This window comes from Filicampus tigris, chromosome 14, assembly GCF_054856515.1.
Source record: "Filicampus tigris isolate MCC_2025a chromosome 14, RoL_Ftig_1.0, whole genome shotgun sequence".
Lineage (NCBI taxonomy): Eukaryota > Metazoa > Chordata > Actinopteri > Syngnathiformes > Syngnathidae > Filicampus > Filicampus tigris.
The window spans coordinates 6,627,732-6,648,917 of NC_141230.1; the positions used below are offsets into that span (position 1 = coordinate 6,627,732).

Consider the following 21,186-nt stretch of genomic DNA (forward strand, 5'->3'; position numbering starts at 1 on the left):
TTGTATTGTTTTTATATTTTGGCCTGTCTTTCATACTTTAGCTTGTGTTTGGCTGGTTGTGCTCATTGTTGTTCATTCATTTTGATGAATGTAAGCACTTCTGTTGGTTTTGTTCTCTCCTGTCTCTATCCTCTTTGAGTTCATTTTTGGATTCGACTAGTTATTTAGTCACGTTGAACTTTTGTTCTTGTTGAATTTTTCTTATTACTATAACTTTGTTCTATTTCTCATGTTTACTGTACCTAGCTGGTTCAAAAAATTCTGTTCAATTTCTCTATTTTGTGAAACTGCTTTGGTGTCGGTTTGGCTTTTTAAATTTTTTTTATCTATACAAACAAACAAATAACAGTAACCTCAACCAAGAAAAAAATGAGGGAATACTAAGTTGAAAGACAAGTTAATTTGTATTCTATTACTATTCCATCCCTTTGAAAAGCTTCTCAATGAGTCCAGAATCTGCCCTGGTTGTGCTAAGTAAATAAAATGTTTTTCTATCCAGATGCAAAATGAACTGAAAACGATTAGCCTTGAAGCTTTGACCTTGATAAACTCATGGCTGGCGCTTTCAGCAGCGCTTTCAGCAGCGCTTTCAGCAGCACTTGCGCATGTTTGCGTGAGTGTAAAGTCAGAGGACCTCTGAGATCAAGATGGAGAAATATAAAACAACTTTTAAAATGTATTACAGCAATACTTCTATGAGTGATACGGATGGGTACCTTTCACATTTGAACTGGTTCACATCTGATTCCCAGCACCTGAAAATCAATACTAGTTCTCAGCTGTACCAATTTTACATACTTTTGCGTGTGTGTTTATAGTAATACATTTGTTTAATTATAAAATCTAAAAACAAACATATTTTTCAAAACATAAAGTTTGACAAATAAAACAACATCATGAATTTAAAACAAATGAGAAAACAAGGATGAAGTTTCAAAGTACGGTAGTATAGATAATAAACAATACATTAAGTACTACCAAATACAAAGTGTGAAGCAAAGTTATTTGGAATTAACTGCTCAAGGAACGATGTTAAACAGCAATAGAATAAATAATAATTGTATGCTGTGCTATGCCTTGCTATGTTTTGCTATGCTATGCTATGATTGTCAATCTGCAATACGCGTGAAACATACAGCGCATCAAAATTTCATTCGCAAGAGCTAAAAAGCATGACTCAAAACAATAATATGATCGTTAACAAAATCTCAATTCATACATACTCTTTGTTGTTTGAGCGGTCATTGATGAAAGCGGATAGCTTTGAAGTCTCGATCACAATGTGCATGATGTTACTCACATTTGCTACAGGTTAAGTTTGAAAGTAAGCAAGCAACTGTAGCATCCATTGGCGGCTGACATACATATTTTACATACGGAAAGAATGATTCAATTCATCAGTCCCATTTAAATGTGCTTGACTTCCAAGCACCAACTCTCAGTCCTCTCCATATCTCAAACACACCTGCACACTCCGCATTTGACGCTCATCACTCCTCATCTTAGACTGTCCAGCAACGGAGCTGTCAAAAATGCTGCCCATTAACCCTAGAACACTAATGTCGGGTGATTTTTCACTCACGCAATTTTTCTTAATGTGATATTTTGTATTGGGAAATTAAAGAAGACAACTTCCAATTTGGCATACAGTGGTGTAGATGAAAACTCGCCACTTTATGATGACTATGTCTTTTTCCATCTTCTCCATGGATTGCTGACATTACTTGGTTTTAATGAACTATGATAATCTCAGATAATAGAAAATATATTTTCAACTATGAAAACAAAATGCGTATGGTTAAATACACAATCAAACCATAAATCAAGTTCAGTGGCCACTTCCTTCTGAAAACATCCTGTTTGAAGCCTCACGAGGTAGCGTTGATAAAATGTCCGGTCTCGTCATGTCGTGGTATCATGATGTCAAAACGTCAAAATGTGAACATCATGATGAAGATGACTGTTTAAATACCATTTATAACTCAACCAGGAAAATTTGGATCAAATACCTGGTTGGAATTTTGCCATTTAGGTCCATGCACAGGGAGAACATTTACACATTCTTCGGAAAATGCTATTTTTACAAGTCCACTCAACTGTTTTATTAAAAGTGTACATGGTTGTCAGATGAAAAAGTGGAGCCGTGACATAGTGTCGTTTAAAGGCAAATCTGGACGAATTGAGTTGCGAATTGGCTGTCGGAAGCGAATGCCAAATGAGTATTTCCAGATTGAGGTCACATCACACACACACATGCACGTCTACGTGTGACATATGTACGTGGAAGAAGCGAGTGCGCCGTGTGACATCATGCTACATTCGAGAACAAAACATGGAAGTGTTTACGTGCATATGGGAATATTTAGACGGCTATCAAGCATTAAATTCAACTGTAAGCAGTCAATAAAGCCCAGCTAGACAGTTTATCAACACCTCTGTCTTCGTTACTTCATTGCTTGATTCACGTCGTCACAACTGCAAACGAAGTAAGTTTGGCCACTCACACGCCAGAGAGGACACAAAATACAAGGACTCAAAATACACAGGTTAGCTTAGTGCTAGCTAGCAGCTTGTGCCACAAACAGATGGATTTAAAATTAGTCCAAAAGGATAAGCATTTTAGAAGATGGATGGATGGATGCAAGAACACCCTGAGTTCTGCCATTCGACAGTGTACGGGCTCCTGGTGGTTATGTTTTCAAAACAGTGAATTTGAGATTTGGCAAAGCACTTTGGACAACATATGGTGGAGATAAATTACTATAAAAGTGCACTTAATTTAAGGTCATGATAAATGTAAATGTTACATTTTTCATTTTGCAGTTTCTATCCATGATGTCTTTTTCATCAAAGTACAATTAGCAATCAGTTCGAATGGATTTGGGATTCAGTGGTTAAGTGGTTAAGGAACAGCAATCGCGGATTTGAGGTATGAGTCTAGCGCCTGATAAACACTACATATGACAAAATACTTGTATATGACAACAACAATGATCGGGCGTATCACTCAATAACAAATTATGGGTGCATGGGAAGGCCCAGTTAACGACGTGACGTCACATCTATTCCACACATGCCGCTTTGCATTAAAATGAACCAGGGTGATTGAGGGCGCACTGTTTTGGCAAATACTGTACAAGACTAGACACAAAGATGGGAACACCAGATATTTGTCAAACTTTACAATATTGCTCCGTTTCAATACCTCGAAATGGGCCGCCGGAGGTACCCTTTAAGGGTACAACATCTTGATTTAGTTTTTGGTGCTCAATTTGTCATTTGCAGTGTGTTTTTATGAAATACAAGCCAGTGAGATGTTTTTCCATTCACAGACATCCTTCGCTAAATGGTTGTCTTGGAACAACGCCAATTAATTTTAATAGATTTATGTGCGCGTGTGTGAGTGTGTTTGCATTCCTAACTTGTGGATATTTAAATGGGGTGTTCAGATAAAGGCCCTGATAGACCAAACCGACGTCGGAGGTTGTAAAGCGTCGTGGCGTCCGAATGCGGCATCTGTTTGGTGTAGTGGCCACCGTCGTAGTGTCGTAACCCGTCTGTAAGCGTCTTGGGGGCGTTTACTTTTATTGAATCGGCGTCGCCAGTCGGGACATTTGGTCACTCTGATTGGCTTTTAGCTAGCAAATCAGCGCGCGGAGCACCAACGGGAAGTGACAAATGCGGAAAAACAGTGAGCACGCCTCCGCTGCCTTAATCTTCTTACAAGTACAAGAGCGAGGGTTGACAATGTAAGTATTTCACAATACCGTGTCAAGAACGTGATGGTTTACTTCGCGTGGGAGTTCATCGTGAGCGGAGAATATAGCTGAATGCATTGTTTACGTTTTTATAATCCGGCCAACATCTTTCCAGTTGGAGTTTTCTAACCATGAGAAATGGTGACTGCCGCCGCTGATGGTATGGAAGGGTATTACATCTTATGCATGCGCAGAAGGTACTTTAATGGTCAGCGTCGCTGTCTGTCGTTGCGGTGTATTCCTCCAGCGTGACATGTCGACAGCCGGCCGGACGCCACAGGGGGGTGAGTGTCTGTCACTGTTGGCCAGCGTCTTTTTGGTCTATCGGGGCCTTTAGACTGGACCTCACTCATCAGCTAAATATTAATATATTAACAAATTGGCTCATAAACAAATATTAACACGGCCCCCATTGAGACACAGCATGCTAACTAGCTCGCGATGGGGGGGGGGAGATATGTCCTTGGGCCGTCTCTGGCTGCACAGACTCCCCATGTTATCGACTTTAATAGGACGTCTAGACGAAGACATCCTGAAGCTAGAAACATGGGGAGGGTGGATGAGACAGGAGGGAAAATTTTAATCAATCGATGGACTAAGGACTGACAATGCTCGCGTTTTATGTAAAATAATATATTAAAACACAATATAATTGTAACAAACTGGAATAGCCAAGACAAAGAAATGAAGTGAACCTTTAAAAGCTGATTGCTACAAAAAATATATATAATAAAAAAATGAGATCAAGGTTAATAATCATTTCAAATTGTTTTCCACCATTAACCTATACAAGTCAATTGAAGTTTTTTTCTTGACCTTTTCAAGAAAGCAACTAAAAATAAACAGCTGAAATAATGTGGTTGCATAAGTCTGCACAACCTGTTATTACTGTGTTCACAATTAACAAATCACATTCACACTCATGTTAAATGGAAGACAGACCACCACTGGCTGGCAGTTCCTCTGATTAATCCCAAATAAAGTTCAGATGTTCTAATAGGCTTTTCCTGCCTTTTGTTTTTTGCTTTCTGGTAGAAGCCTTTAAGGTTTCACGCTAACACTAATTGATATTTAGAACTACTCATTATTCCCTCCACTTAGAGAAAGGCATCTTCCAGCTGAAGAAAAACAGCTAAAGAATGGTGCCACCACCCACTATGCTTCACAATAGGTATGATTTTCTTTTGGTGATAAGCACTGCTGTGTTTCCACCAAACATGCCTTTTGGAATTATGGCCAAAAAGTTCAACTTGGTTTCATTGGACCATAACACATTTTCACACGTTTGGGATATACAAGGCATTAAACTTAAAGTATCTCTTAATATAACATTTTAGTGGAAGAGTGGAAGCCCAACAACATTAAGACCACATATTCTCAAAAGACATAGGAAACAATGATTGCATCACTTTTTTTTCATGATTTTTAGTATGGCCCTTAAGCAAGTTGTAGCGGTGCCGTGGTAACAAACAAGGATGGATGGTAAACGTAGGCTTTTTGAGACAGGGATGACAGGCCAAGGCAGAGATGGAGAGCGGCACTAAATAAATCAAGCGGGGCTGCAAAGAAGTGTGAGTGAAATGTTTACGATAGGCTGGCATAATGGAGAGACAAGAGAGGTTGAAGGGAAACCCCCACTGTCTGTCACAGGGCCACCAAACATGGGAAGACCTCGGGGAAACAAAGAAACCGCATTGTGCAAATGTTCAAATGTTCAGTCATTATTATAATTATTAGATTGTATTTCTTTAATTATCAACACCCACCTTGGGGTTGCATTGTTATATTATGTAATTATTATTATATTATTTGGCGCATTCTAGTCAGAAGATCAGAGTTCACATGAACACACATACAGTATATACACATATATACCTGTATATATATATATATATATATATATATATATATATATATATATATATATATATATATATATATATATATATATATATGTATATATATATATACATATATATATACATATATATGTGTGTATATATACAGTATATACACACGTACACATAATACATACACATAAATGCATATGTTAGGGATGTAACGCTTCACTAGAGCCCGATTCAATTTTCAGTAAACGATTTTCAATTTTTTTTAACTCGTTACCATGCTTGTCTCTGTGCGCTAGTGTGGTGCTACAGCCATCCACAAACGCAATACGCAAAGATGTTTGGTGCAAGCGTGTCAAGTAGGGTTGCCACAAACTATTTTGCTAGTCGACTAATCACCCACAATGCTCGCGAATAGTCGACTAATCGGATCATATGTAAATCGTGGAATAATCGCACCAGGCTCTTATATGACCATCAGTATCTTACAGCTCGAATTCTTTAAGGTATGCACAAAAGAATAATAAAGACAATTAAGATGAAAATACATTCAACTTGTATTAAACTTTGCAGCTTGCACCAACATTCCTGACATATTTATAAATGATGGAGTAATTGAAATTTAAGGTGATACTGTGGCCTTAATTTTTTTTTAGCTATAAATGTTTAGTGCATTTTAAAATGGAACCCAAAACTATACACTATGCTGAGTTTCACTAATACTATGAAACTACCTATAAATACTAAAAGAAATACTTTTCTTGGGCAATCAAGCCTTTTTTTAATGTGGAAGAAAGTGAAATCATATGAGTAAACTTAGGTAAAAGCACTGTGCTAAATACAACTAAACACTTGTATTGGTTTTTAATTTTATTTTTATTTAACCCTGATCCGAAACGTTTAATTTTTTTTCTCTAATATGCATTCTGGTAATTAGATCTACACATTCAAAATGTGGTATGCACCCGGATTGCAAAAACACAAAGATTAGGAGAAACATATTTTTTTACCACTCTAAATGAGTATACAGTATTCTAATAACAAGGTATGTTATGTCTTTTATTGTTAGGTGTTTATCTGTCAGTGATGAGTAACAGGCAGAGTGATTAAATGCTCTTCCACTAGATGGCAGAAGGTACATAATTAACCTGTTTTTCCACTTGTTGTGACATTTCTATTAAGTAGTGTGCTGTGATACATTTTTTTTCCAATGTGAAATGCGCACCTTGACTCACAAAAGGTTGGGAAACACTGCTCTAATCATTTTTATCTGCCTGTCTGGGGCATCCATTTTGGGTGTTGCTGACACATCTCTGAAGCACCTGCGCATGTGTAGAAAACAAGCCACCATTATATCCGGGTGTTCTGTAGATCTTGTAGGCGTCTCCACTTGCAATTGACCCTTCCCAAGGCTTGCTCTACGGCCACCCTTTCACAGCAGAACCTGGAGTTGGGCAACTCGTCAGCCTCGGTTGGAGCCCTGTTGTTACGCTTAGGAGTGAGGACAACAGGGAATGTTGTCCAATGTCCAATGTAGGAAGTTAACAACTCCTGGCATATTTTGTAGGAGTCCGAGGGGCTTGGCGAGACACAAATGGTTTCATGGTCAGCATTATCTCCCACTCCGTTCCAGTCTTGAATCAAATTTGCCGTGTAGGCTGCAGCACAGAGATTATTCTAGACAAAAGATAAAACATACTTCAGTAATCAATGACATAATTTTAAACCTAACACCAAAAATGAAAGACACAAACACAGAGACAGACAGACAGACAGACAGAGCAAATCTGTTATGAACATTCACCCTTTTACTTTTGTAAATAATGAAATACGCACAAAAGAAAATTAGGCTACCTTCAGCGTCTTTGTGTTTCCTCTTCATCCATCATGTTCGAAGGCTGCAGAGGGATGGCATATTTGTGCACATGTTGTGCATATCCGGACAATCCAAGCGCGAGAATAGCATTCATGGAGGTCACCATCTTGTTTTCCAACTTCATAACAGGAACGCTGGTAATTCGTCAATGACGTCATTCCCAGCTCCGACTTTTGATGCAAATGGAACGCACCACAATCTGCATGTGACGCTAACTGGCATCACATTCAAATTACGTAGTATTTCATATGTTAATTAGGTGGTTATGATCATCACATCGCAAGCCAATAAATACAAATTACAGAGCCACATCATGGGCTCAACTAAATGGCCTCGTTCACTGCCTCCCGCTGCCTCGCTGTTGTAAGAAATGGGGCAAAGCTACATTGTGACCAGGGGTGGCCCATTCCCGTCGGCACTGCACATGTAAATGAACATTTTTATACCTGTTACTTTCCTGCCATTTTCACATGGATAAACTATTCTTACATCAATTAATCCTCTGCCAGCATACAATTATTTTAACTCAATCACTGCCAATACATTTTCAGACCCTCTTTTACCCTAATGTTTGGAGAAAAAAAAATTAAAATATAAATAAGTTCCTGGGCTTGAATGGCTGGACTGTGAAAAGACAAATAAATATGTCAATGGCAGTGAATGAGTTAACTGCATATTTAACAAAAATGAAGCTTTCTTTAGTTAAAAAACATTAGATTTGTACAGACTGCACAGTCAATCAAAATCATTACTTTCACAGCAAGCAAACAACATGCCTGAGAAGACATTATTTATCATATCATCTACAGTCATGGTTTCATGAAACGTACTCTACACATTTACAAATCTTGTGTAACACATTCATGATACAAGCAGGAACAAACCAAATCAAAAAGCAACGTTTAGAATTGTGAAGAGATATTTGTGTCATTGTCATTTTTAGATATGATTTGAATGAATGGGCCATCAATCGCAGTATGTAAAATTGTGTCGGCTGTCGGTGACAATTGATCACTCTGATTGGCTGTTAGCTAGCTAGTAGACTATGAGACAGTACACAAAAGCAAAGCAACAGATAATAAAATGGTATTATCTAGTAAATTAAGCTCAGCAAAATGTTGCTTTTTACTAACGACAGTTACATAGGGGGATACGAGCAGGCGAATGTACACGTACACCCCTCAGTGAAATATTGTGTCACCCTGGCCACCCAACCGAAACATTTCTGGCTACGCCCCTGTGTAAGAACACAGGTGGATGAGTTGACAAGTGGATGAATTAGAGTTGACAAAGCTTTGAAGCTGATGAATTACAGATTGCTAACAAGCAAATCATCGTGTTCGTTCAGTGTGAAGTTCAATACAAACAGCGTCTGAGCTATCTGATAAATTGGATGGAAACTAATTTTAACTGCTGTTGCTCTACTTAGGGGAAAAGTTGGTGAATTTATTTTCTCAAAACAAAAACCATATACCATATAACTACTACAAAAATAACATAGCATTTTGGGCCCATGTTGACATCTCCAGTATTGTTACTACTAACAGAAAATGTAAATCACGATTACGGCAATGTGTTGCCTCGTTTTTTAAGAACGAATACCCTGCAGCCAGATAGGGCCTTCGCCGAAAAAACAAACTTGAAATTCCAGGTCATTTAGACAAACACACAAGATTGATCTAATGCCTTGTGTTCTATGCACACAAAAGATTCTGCAGTGGCAGCAGACTAACATATAAAAATACAATCATGTAAACAGAACACCATATTGATGCTAATGTTAGTGTCTGCTTATTGAATTTAAGGCTATTCTTCAGGCTCTGTGTCTTTGGTAATCTGGCAGTGCTATCTACTGATTCTGTGATTAGCTTCAACAGAACTGCTCTGCCGACTTGTTATCAGACTAAAGGAAGACTTGTTTTCACATTTTACAGTGTTTAACTTTTGTTTTCACTAGTGTGACGATGAAGAATGCTAAAAAAAAATGACAAGAGCGCAAAATATGATTCACAACAAGAATTATCTTCACATTCCACCTACATCATTTGTCACTTACGAATCGTGTTTTGTTGTTTTTACGCTTTAACATGCAATGTGTTTAACTTTTTTTTTACACCAAATTAATAATGCTTTAGAAAAAAAACAACACGCCACGTAATTCGCATCACAAATTACCTTCCCATTTCAGATTTATCGAGTTGATATTGTAAACCTGGGCTGAGGTTTCATTTAATTCTTGCAATTCGGAGTGTGTCATCTAATCAAAAACATGGTACAAGATGTCCCTGAAAGACGATGATAACAATGCTTCAGCATAAATGGGCGAGCGAGTGAACTAATTGATACACACTAGCGCGTTGTTTTGAGCCTATGTACAGAACAGTGACCTTCCTAACCCCGCATGTGGCCACTGTTTGACTTCATGCTAATTAGCCTCCCATGTTCCCGTGAGCACCGCAGGATGCTTTGCATGGAAGGCCAGCGTCATACATAACAAATATTAGCCTTAGTTGAGCATTTATAAACCTGCAAAGATGAACACACAGTATGGAAATAAACCTGCCCGTGTCACCAATAATCCAGTCGTCTGATAATCTGGGCGATACGCTGACAGGTCATCAATAAAGTGCTTACGACTCGACAGGGTCAAAGTGCAAGAGGTGAATTCTTGCTTTAGCCTGAGTGAGACCAACATAGCAGGGGTCTCCTAATAGTAGAGAGGGATTAATGACAAAACCCATTACACTTCTCTTCATCTTTCCTAGAACACACAGTCGCTTTGGAAACCATTTACCCCATAGGAAATAATGCAAATCCACTGAGTCCATTCCGGGCAAGCGACAGCGACTATATACAGTACTCTATTTTTCTTGCTTATAGGAAAAGGGAGGCATCCATTTCTCAAAAGTACTCCTTGTGCATAAGAGGATGCCGCACCCAAAAACGAATTGGGTCATGTCGTCTATTAGAGGGACAGCCACTATTCAAGGAAGTACGGTAAATCAAAATGTGCACACTTCTTGTTTAGCATAATAATGGCTGGAACTTTAAAGAAGATTGGTTGCCAACAGCCAACAAAGCCAGCACCTGAGTCCCGGGTCTTACTGCATGCTAGCAGGCTAATTGTGAAAGATTGTTTTTAGGATGGTGGGTTTTCTTTTTTTAAGTTATTTATGTTGACGCCTCAGTCAGAAGCGGAAGAAAACAACCACAGCATAATTTGAAGGTGTGGTTCAAAACTCGTTAGGTTCTCTTCTTAACTGTACCGACAGGCCTGTAATTAATTGCTGTCAAAGCTCGCTGTCATCAAACATGCTCTCACACAGATACATAAATGATGTCACAAAAAGGTCAATGAACTCAAGTGAAATATATGCCAATCATGTTGTATTAATTCTGAATATAGAACCATCATGCATGACATCACCATTTCATATGAGCCTCACGTTACCTTTTGGCTTTTTGCATCACTTGTTCGGTAAGGAGAGAAGAAGAAAAAGGAAAAATATCCACCAGAATTTACAGGTGTCCAATTATTTTCATTAAGTGCCAGCAAGTCTTTCAGACAGTGGCGTTGCTAGGCTTATGGTTGGAGATGTATATATTAGGGCTGCACGATATTGGGAAAAAAATGACATTGCGATTTTTGGGGGGGTTACGATATATATTGCGATATTAAAAATAGAAGAATTTTCAACAGATGATAGATTTGTTTGGGAATCATTTTAATAATTTTGTCAGCCACAATTGTGCAAGTTATTCCACTTAAAAAGATGAGAGAGGCCTGTAATTTTCGTCATAGGTCTACCTAAATAATGAAAGATAAAATGAGAAAAGAAATCTGAAAATCACACTGATTGATTTTAGCATCTCTCCTCATCTCTCATCAGGCCTTGTGTGTGTGTGTGTGTGTGGGGGGGGGGGGGGGGTCCTTGAGTGGCCTAGTCAATCTCCAGATCCCAACCCCACAGAAAATCTTTGGTGGTAGTTGAACGTCCGTGTTGCTAAGCAACAGCCCCAAAACATCACTGCTCTTGAGGAGATCTGCATAGAGGAATGGGCCAAAACACTAGCAACAGTGTATGAAAACCTTGAGAAGACTTACGGAAGACGTTTCATCTCTATTGAGACATAGAGATAGTATTGAGATGAACTTTTGTTATTGACCAAATACTTATTTTCCACCATAATTTGCACATAAATTCATTAAAAATCGGTCAATGTTACTTTCTTAATTTTTTTTCTCATTTTATCTTTCATAGTGGAGGTATATCTATGACAAAAATTACAGGGCTCTTTATTTTTTTTAAGTGGGAGAACTTGCACAATTGGTGGCTGACTAAATACTTGTTTTGCCCCACTGTAACTGCTTCAATTCATGGCCTTGAAATATCGTACAAATATTTGCTGAAATTAGGACCTGCCGGAGACAGCTGGGATAGGCTACAGCACCCCCGCGACCCTCGTGAGGAAAAGACGTGAATGATCGGTTGATGAATGTTTAATGATAGACTACGAACTTTTTGGTGACGTACACCAAGTACACAGGAAGTTGCTTTGAAAAGTGAAGACGTGCATGGTGATGCGTAACTTGCCTCTTTGGATATGAATCTGAATGCTTAAAAAGCGAGATTTTAAAGCAACTCACCTTGGAAGTTAAGACCAATTGTAATGTTTTTGCTTCATTATATTAATGGGGATTAATTTATTTTATCACTTGTATGCAGAGCTGGGCATCGCCTAACCGTCACGAAGTTCCCGTCTGCACATTCAGCCGACCCACGTGGTCAACCGAACAGCGTCGAGAACTGACTTAACCGCTACCATGTCACATGCAGGTGCGGCACACCTGACCCGCAGCCCATCCATCCATCCATCCATTATTTGTACCGCTTCTCCTCACAAGGGTCGCGGGGCGTGCTGGAGCCTATCCCAGCTGTCTTTGGGCAGTAGGCGGGGGACACCCTGAACTGGTTGCCAGCCAATCGCAGGGCACACAGAGACAAACATCCGCACTCACAATCACACCTAGGGGCAATTTAGAGTATCCAATCAACTTACCATGCATGTTTTTGGAATGTGGGAGGAAACCGGAGTGCCCGGAGAAAACCCACGCAGGCACGGGGAGAACATGCAAACTCCACACAGGGAGGCCGGAGCCGGGATCGAACCCACGACCTCTGAACTGTGAGGCGGACGTGCTAACCAGTCGACCACCGTGCCGCCCACCCGCAGCCCAATAAAGAAAAAAATAAAACAGTGTTGTGTACCTTGCAGCCCGACAGACGCTATGACATGTTGTTTTTATTTCACCGATCACCACGCTGTGCATCTGTTCTTTTTATTTGATATTTTTCTTTAATTGGCGGCGTGTCTGCTTGTGCGGCGCCTGTGTGTGACGTGTACATTAGGTTCTCGACTGGCTGTCGCCGACAAGGGACGGACTGGGACCACATGGGTCGGCTAAATATGCAGATGGAAACTTTGTGATAGTTAGGCAATGCCCAGCTCTGCTTGAATGGCAGTAAAAGTTCAAATTTGACTTTTTTTTTTTTTTTAATTGCCTGATAGTTTAAGGTTTTATGATGAAGAATTACGATGTTTGATCCTCGAACAGACACATAAAACAGAAGAGATTAAAAACATTGTATATTTAAACAAGAAAATGTTCAGCCAAACCATAAAATTTTGCCTAACAAGTTAGTTAGCATTATGCTAGCATAATAACAAAGTGAACACTTTTTTTTTTTTAAAAGACTAACTGTTTTATTGTTTACAACAGGGGTGCCCATTACGTCGATCGAAGGCATCGTGGGTAGATCGCCAGCCTATCATCCGTCCTCACTACTGTATTGCTACGTTCACACCAACTGCGTTGGGAGCGCTTCTGGCGGTGCGTTTCAATTGGAGTCAATGTAGTTCACGCGGGCGGGCGCGGTTGCGTGCGGGGTGGCGCGAATGATGCGTTTCAAGCGGTGGGACGCGGAGTGAAGCACCGGAAATCCGCCCATTCGCTCCACTCGGCGCGTATAAACAAATCAACTTTGTGCCATTCCGCCTCACGGCAGCCAGTCAGCATCGAGCGTACTACGTCACACACAGCCACACAGCGCCCTGTTCACTTGGCGGCTTTTTTTTTTTAACAGTTCTTGAACTTTACCAAGACAGCAATATTGATAGCATTAGCATAGTGTGCAAAAAAGTTGACTTGTTTTATACGCGCCGAATGGAGCAAATGGGCGGATTGTTGTTGCTGCAAATCTACTTGAAGCTGGCTATCAGCAGCTACTGTCCAGACTATGCGTCCCTGGCTGATTCCATTTAGTGCAAATCATCAGAGTAAGGCAATTACAAAACATTTTTTTTGTTGTATTGTGCTATATAGGTTGATGCAGTCATGCAAGGTACACCAGCATATACGGTACATATAAAAACAATTCTCAATGTATTTATAAATAATGTGTTTTGCATTTTTCGTAGGTGGTAGATCATTGTGACTGGGTCATGTCATAAGTAGCTCTGTGGGCACCCCTGGTTTACAGTATACCCCACATGTTTGCGGTTCGGCATTCACAAATACACCTAATTGCAGACCTTTTGATTAATCCATCCTCCCTAATTCACTGAAAAAAAAAAAACATCACCAGGCAGTTTCTGTTTTTGTGCTCAGAAAAGCATTACTTTGCCACCATATTGAGACGTCGATTACTTAATGGGGCTTCGCTGTATACCTTGATATTTACAGAAGCTAACTACTTTTTAGACTTGAACGAATAATATAATATATTAATATAACATTAATACTTCATTTACATGCACAGATAATAGATATTCTATGACGTGACAATTTGACTGAAACTCATTGTTTCTATTTCCTATATGGCCAGTGGATAAAACTGTTTAAATCTAAACAAAGTTGTTGTTTTTTTTTAATCATTTAAATTTGTCGGGTGAGACAGAGCACTCTGACCCACTAATGTGAGATCCTATTACATCATCTCGTGTGTGTGAGTGGGTGTGCGCATGCATGTGTGTCAGCTGTGCGTAGCATTAACCTCGGGGTGGATGGATCGGGGGAAACTCTAGAGACTGCATGTCGGCTTGTTTTGTCGCTTCCAGCTTCAGACTGGAGGGCAACACACACAAACACACGCACACGCACGCACGCACACACACGCACGCACACACACATCTGCCAGGTTGTCATCCTCTCTCCTCCTTCAGATTCACGCAGACAAGAGAGGGAGAGTGTGTATGAGATGGGGGTGGTAGCAAGGACACAGTGAGATGTGTTTACACACACAAAGTGGGCGGGACAGGAAGTGATTTGTAGATAAACAGCTTGTCGTCTCTCAGTTGTCCTTGCCGCACTACAACCTTAACTTTTTTTTTTTCCAAATCCTCTTTTATGCTTTGGTGTTTTAATTGCATGTCACGAGCGAGGGAGGAGTGAAGGTCAACTTTATAAATCCAACATAATTCGCATTAACGTCCTAATACAAGACCAAAACACTCTTTCATTCCCAACCTCATTCTCCTGCAAACATGATTAAATATCATCTGCTCGCACACCAAAAATCCCATCATATTTGCTTTTGTCTATTAATGACAGATAAAACCTGTTTGTCACACTGCAGTTAGACTTAAAGGGTTCATTCACCTTTTAATAATTAAATAAATAAAGATGAAAGATTACAGTGGGCCACAACTTAACCGTTGCAAAAAAATCCAAGACATTTCAGTCCTCAGTGAAGCTCACATACATGTTTTTGCAAAACATCATGCACAATACAGTATCCTGTTAATTTGGAAAAACACATTTTCATAGTCATTTTTGGTCCTCAAAAAAGCTATCATTAACGATTTGAAACAATCAAATTTTAGTCCCTAAAGAGGACATCAACCCAAATATTTTTTTCCAGAATATGTTGTATGCAGGCCCACTAGTCTAAACACGGCAGTTTATTAATGTTGCGTTTGTGGAATATGAGAAATCCACCCATTTTTAGCTAGCTCAGGGAGCCGTGACTGGTCGTTATTTGAGCCCTGCGCAACTTCGATGTCATCTTCAGTCGACAGAAGTGACAAAATGGCTAAAAAAATGGCTGAGGTGGCTAAAAGTGGGTGCATTTTGCTGCTTAACTTGTATTCCACAAACGCAATATTAATCTTACTAATATTAATGTTACGTATACGTTCGTTTGATTAGTACGGAGCCCCTAAGTTGACATTCCCTCGCAAAGATTGCAAGGAAACGCAAAGATTTTTTTTCTGCAAGTGAACGTTTTTTGTTTTTTTTTAAATGCGTGTTCATATACTTACGGGTCATTTTCCGGGTAAACAAAAGCAACAAAGGGAGCGTTTTCAGCAGTGGGCAAGTTTAATTGAATTGCTTTGAAATTCGGTTGAAATACAAAGACATACAATCAGTTTTTGATATTAAGCACGGTTTCTCTTTAATCTTCCGGGCTTTGAAATGAATATGGGTTGGTTGAACATTTCTATGCTTGTATATACAATGTTGAATTCTTTTTTGTGTTATGTGTCAACTGGGTGAGTGACGAACAGCTTGAAGCAAGCATGCTATCTGAAAAACTGTGAGAGCGAGAGAGTAAAAACAGGTGCTAAGAATTTTTGGGAATAGTGTGTTTTGATGCTTTTAAATGTGTTTAAAGCATGTGGGAGGGGTAACACTATTAAAAAAAATAAATAAAAAAATAACACTATAAAGAAATCTTTTTTATATGTTTTGTGTTGTTATATGTTCTCACCTCCCCGGCGATAAAAACGAGTTCATTTTAATATCTCCTTTAAAAATTGAGAAAATAAATTTGTATTTACTCTTCTGTTTTCAAAACATAATAATACTGTAATTGTTCTAAATATTTTTTATGAATAGCCAAATATAACCTTTCACATGCAGTGAAATATTATAGTGAACCATTTGGTAGGGATACTATCACTATTATAACTTTTGGAACATGTGCTTGGAAGTAGGATCGATTAATGATCATTAAAACCGTGTTCCTTTTTTAAATTTTTTTATTGAGCTTGTGGGGTGAACTTCGCTGCATCATGTTAAATTTTCATGAAGGTAACCGGTACGAGATGTGTAGACAGTGCATGCAGGTGTACATAATGTTGCATCCTGTGATTATGTAAAGTGATGTCCTCATACATCACAGAAGATGCTTTGTCCCTAACAGTCAACAGCTGTGGTGAGTTGATGTGACTGCACCAGCAGCAGCATGACACCACCTCACAGTGGGCCCTCAGTGGCCACCATTGCTTTGCATGCATGCACGCACATACGCACGCGCACACACACACACAAACACACTATCATTATTGTTGACCAGTGTCCAGAAGTAAACAAATGATTGTTCCCTGCATGGCACTGAGGCAGAGGATATGAGAGTTTGACTGAATGCAACAAAGTGCGAAAAAGGAAATAAGGCACTCTGGACATTGAAAAGAAAAACAGGGTTTGGAACAAAGAACTAAAACAAAATAAAACACACAAGCCAAGATTTAGATGGAGTGATCGGAAGCGCACGCTCTGAGAAGAGAAAAAAATAATAATTCAGCACCACTAACAAACTCCCGATGAGTATTCCAAATGCAATTCCAGCTCCGACTGCATATTCGCTTGTTAGGAGGGTATGTTTTTATGATTGGTGGGTGCAAAAATAGGCCGAAAAATGCTCAAATTTAGTCTACAAATGAAACAAGATGAAGACAATTTAGAGCCGACAACAAACTTTACGTATCTTATTTTGTAACATAAAATACATTTTGGATTCTATAATTTACAGTAGAGTAGGGGCCACCAACTTCAGTTCTTGAAGTCCTCTATCCAAATAGTTTCAGATGCCTCCCTCCTCCAACACACCTGGTTCAATTCAACACACCTGGTTCAAATGATCAGCTCATCAGCAAGCTCTGCAGAAGCATGATAACGTCCTGATAATTTGAATCAGGTGTTTCGGAGGAGGGAGACATCTAAAACTATGTGGATAAGGGCCTTCGAGGACCGGAATTGGTGACCCCAGCAGTAGAGTCTTCAACAATAATGGTACAGGTGACAGACCATCCAGCAGCTGTTTGTCTGTGAACGTAATATCGCAGGAACTGCCTAGGTGAACCTTGGCCAGTACATTAGTGGATTGGCCGGAAGATTAAACCTTAAAACCGATGCAATTACCACGATCAAACCTGCTGTAGAGGCCACCCAAAAATGTCAACCCAAAACTTTTCTTCACAATATGTTCTATGCGCCTCCACTAGTTTCAAAAATGGCATTCTGATTAATATTGCATTTGTGGAATATGTGTTAAGCAGCAAAATCCACTTGTTTTTAGCCATGAAAAGGGGCGGCCATCGTGTCACTTGATGTCGACTGAAAATGACATCACGGTTGCCCAGGGCTCGTATAACGACCATCCATCCATCCATTATCCAATCCACTGACATTGAAGCGTTAAGTACCGTACATATTTTCGCAAACAATATAGACTTTTTCGAAGCTTTGACCATTTAAAGACTGGAGACAATTTAGACTTCTGTTAAATTAAAATTAATATACACATTTTTGGAAAGCTAAAAAATAAGACAGTCTTCAAAGTACCGAAACTGTAAACCCTAACAAACTAACAGAACTCCCAAAAAAATTGTAACAGATTACACAACGTTCTGAGAGATGTTCTTAATTATTTTTAAGTTAACATAAACTAAGTTAGATTTACAAGTATCCTAAATTATCTTAATATTAACTTATAAGGAACACATTTTTTGTAAACACTGAAGAGAGACTGAGTTTTCAATTAAGAACATGCCGTAAAATAGTTGGCTATAATTTAAGAGTTTGCAATGCACCAAATATTCTGTATGTGTTGTAGTATAAAGATTAAAGACAATTTAGACTTTCCATTTAGTATAAAGATTAAAGACAATTTAGACTTTGCATTTACTTAACACACATTTTCCTAAACATCCGCTACATTAGTGTCACTTAAGACAAAAATACAGCCTTCACTGCCAGTGCTTGTTTCTATTAGCAGATGGGGAGTGCAGGGAGGAAAAAGAGAGCACCCAAGGAAATGAAAAGCATTTTGGTGGCGAATGGATATATCACCAAACACAAACACCCCTCCACTCCCACCATGCCCCACACCCTGCCAACGACTTCACTCAGCCATCAAGAATGTGCCGCATTTCAGAGACCAACAGTTACCTAACGCTAATCTGTGAATCCCCAAAAACTCAATGTACTTTAGATCTATTTACCATATGCCAAGCCAGCACTGGCTAATTTAACCACATACACAATTAAAGCAGGTGCCCATAGAATCACCTGTGAACCACCAAAATATTTATTTTGCTTAACTTTTTAATTTGTCCAGGTAAGGCAATTGAGAACAGGTTCTCATTTGCAATGCCAACCTACAAAAAACAAAACACATTTGTCAATTAACACAAGTACCACTTCTCACATCAGCAATTTATAATCTTATCAGAAGCTAATAATTGTAACACTTAGAGCAACAGAGTCCAGCCTAACTTTTTTTTACACTATTAGCTAAAACCAGAGATGGGCATTTTGTCCCAGGGACGGAATGGTCCGTCCGTCCCGGACGGATTCCCATTTTGTGGAAGGACCGAAGGACGTCTTTTAAACCTATTTATACATACAATCATTTAAAGTGACCATTCTTAAGTGTTGAAAATGGCTTGCTCACTTTGACAATGCTATGCTAATGCTAATGGCTCAACAAACTTTTTTTTCAAAATTTTTTGGGGGTTTTCCCGTAAAATTGATGGTGATGAAAAGAGATTCCACCCATCCCCAGATATATGTAACAACATATAAATTTTTCTAAAACTTCAGATTTTTAGGTTAAAGAAAAATAATGTCTGTTGACAGTGCTGCTATGTGTGTTATCATACTCTACCACTTGATTCATATCTGAGACATTAAAATCATCAACTCATTTGATTTTTTTCCCCATAACTGTCACCCGCCTATATAACACAGGCCCACGCCACATCTCGCCAGATGGCTTCACGATGCGCGATGTTTCGATGATCATGACACCACTCCCCCGCCCTCATAACGCTCTGTCAGCATGATGTCATCAACGTCACACTGCCCTGCTTCTAATTGCATGAGCTGGTGACATTTGAACACACACACACATTTAAACACACACTTACTTGCTAGGAATCCTCAAGTGACTCAATGACAAATTGATTGGATTAGCACGAGTGCTTTTAGTTTAGTCTGGAGTTTATTTTTAAGATATTTGCTTAATCTACACATCACTACACAACCACCATAATAGACAGCATCGTACGTGAATACCCCTCGCGTAGTGCTGTGCCCTAATCCTTGTTAATCCCACGCTATCAGTAGCCATCGCCATATTTGCCTGCTGGCAGTTAACATGCAAACACAGTGAGCTAATTGAATGATGCTTTGCCAGCAGCATGAGGCAGCCAGTGTTTAACCTGATTGAGATTAGCACTCCTACCCGATTTATGCGAGGCAATGCGGCAGAATTCCCATCATAGCACACAGACGTGCACTAATTACAGAATTGTCTTTCACGTACTGTTTATTTTTTTGAGTTAATAGCATTACTCAGTGAATTATTATTCCGTGAAAATGGAATCAGTGCTAGCTCCTACAACTGAAGGGATTCATCAATTTAGCTCCCAACTTTTTGACCAGTGAACACAAGTGGAACCAAGGCAAGGGCCGCCGCTATGCAGAGTACATACAGTACAAGTACCTAGGGCACTGTCGTCTTTGGGGAGCACCAATTTGCGTGAGGGGTCACCGCGACATCATCGAGTGCGCACGTCATGCGTGAATGCTTCGACATGCATGCATGTTTCAAATATCCATAAGCACCAACCTCCCCCAACCACCACCCCATCGGCAAATTAATATTGTTGCATGAAAAACGTCCATTCGCCCCCGGAATCGAGCGACCTAAACGCACATCGTCGCTCAAATATCCGTCAGCACCATCTATCAAAGTGGTAGCGCCGGCACTGACCAAGGCCTTATAAATCCTCCATCATGCACATCCTCATGTCCAATATGTAAAATATTCTTTTTTTATCTGGATGCCATATACAGTGCTATGTCGCTCAAGGAATGTGGGAGGAAGCCGGTCTAAGGAATTCCTCCTAGACGAGGCCACCAGGGGTAGGCCCTTCGAAAATCGAATCTAATCAGAGCTTGAGTGAATTGTCATATCCCTCCTAGTAAATGATAAACAATCTGGTCAACAATTATTTCTGATTGGCTGCGCATCCGTTAAGTGAGGCTTTAGAGTCGAGGAGACTTTTTTGCATCCTTCAACGGCAGATGGTGCAACCTTAGATTATTTTTCAGTTGCATCATTGTGAAATTGGGTGCATCCTAGAGCCCTGATTATGAGTCTTCAATTAAGCTAATGTACTTTTCTTAACCAGCAAAGAAAATGTTCATTCATAACATAACATAAAAGACTTGTTTTGGTAAAGAAGTCTTGAAATAACGTTTGATAAACATCCAAAACTGTTTAGTCTTCAATATATTAGTAAGCATTGAAAACTTTTGTCTTCAACGAAGCCAACATGTTTTTGTAAACAAAATTAAAGTATTCAGTGAACGCAGTATGTTTTTGAAAATAGTCTTTATAAATTTAACATCCAT

At 39.3% G+C, this 21,186-nt stretch overlaps 1 protein-coding gene and 1 pseudogene across 2 annotated transcripts in view; one reads left to right on the top strand and one right to left on the bottom strand.

The window, feature by feature from the left end:
* The window catches only part of plcl1 (phospholipase C like 1), a 95,589-nt gene that overhangs the window by 60,416 nt on the left and 13,987 nt on the right, over positions 1 to 21,186 (bottom strand). The window contains exon 1 of one of the 2 annotated variants that reach the window (XM_086051607.1): positions 14,537 to 14,641. The exons of the other annotated variant lie outside the window; for it this stretch is intronic. The gene's annotated coding sequence lies outside the window, so the exon portion shown is untranslated. Of the gene's footprint in view, positions 1 to 14,536; positions 14,642 to 21,186 lie in introns of those variants that run through there. 2 annotated transcript variants of the gene reach the window in all.
* The window catches only part of LOC147136135 (uncharacterized), a 48,143-nt pseudogene that overhangs the window by 24,847 nt on the left and 2,110 nt on the right, over positions 1 to 21,186 (top strand).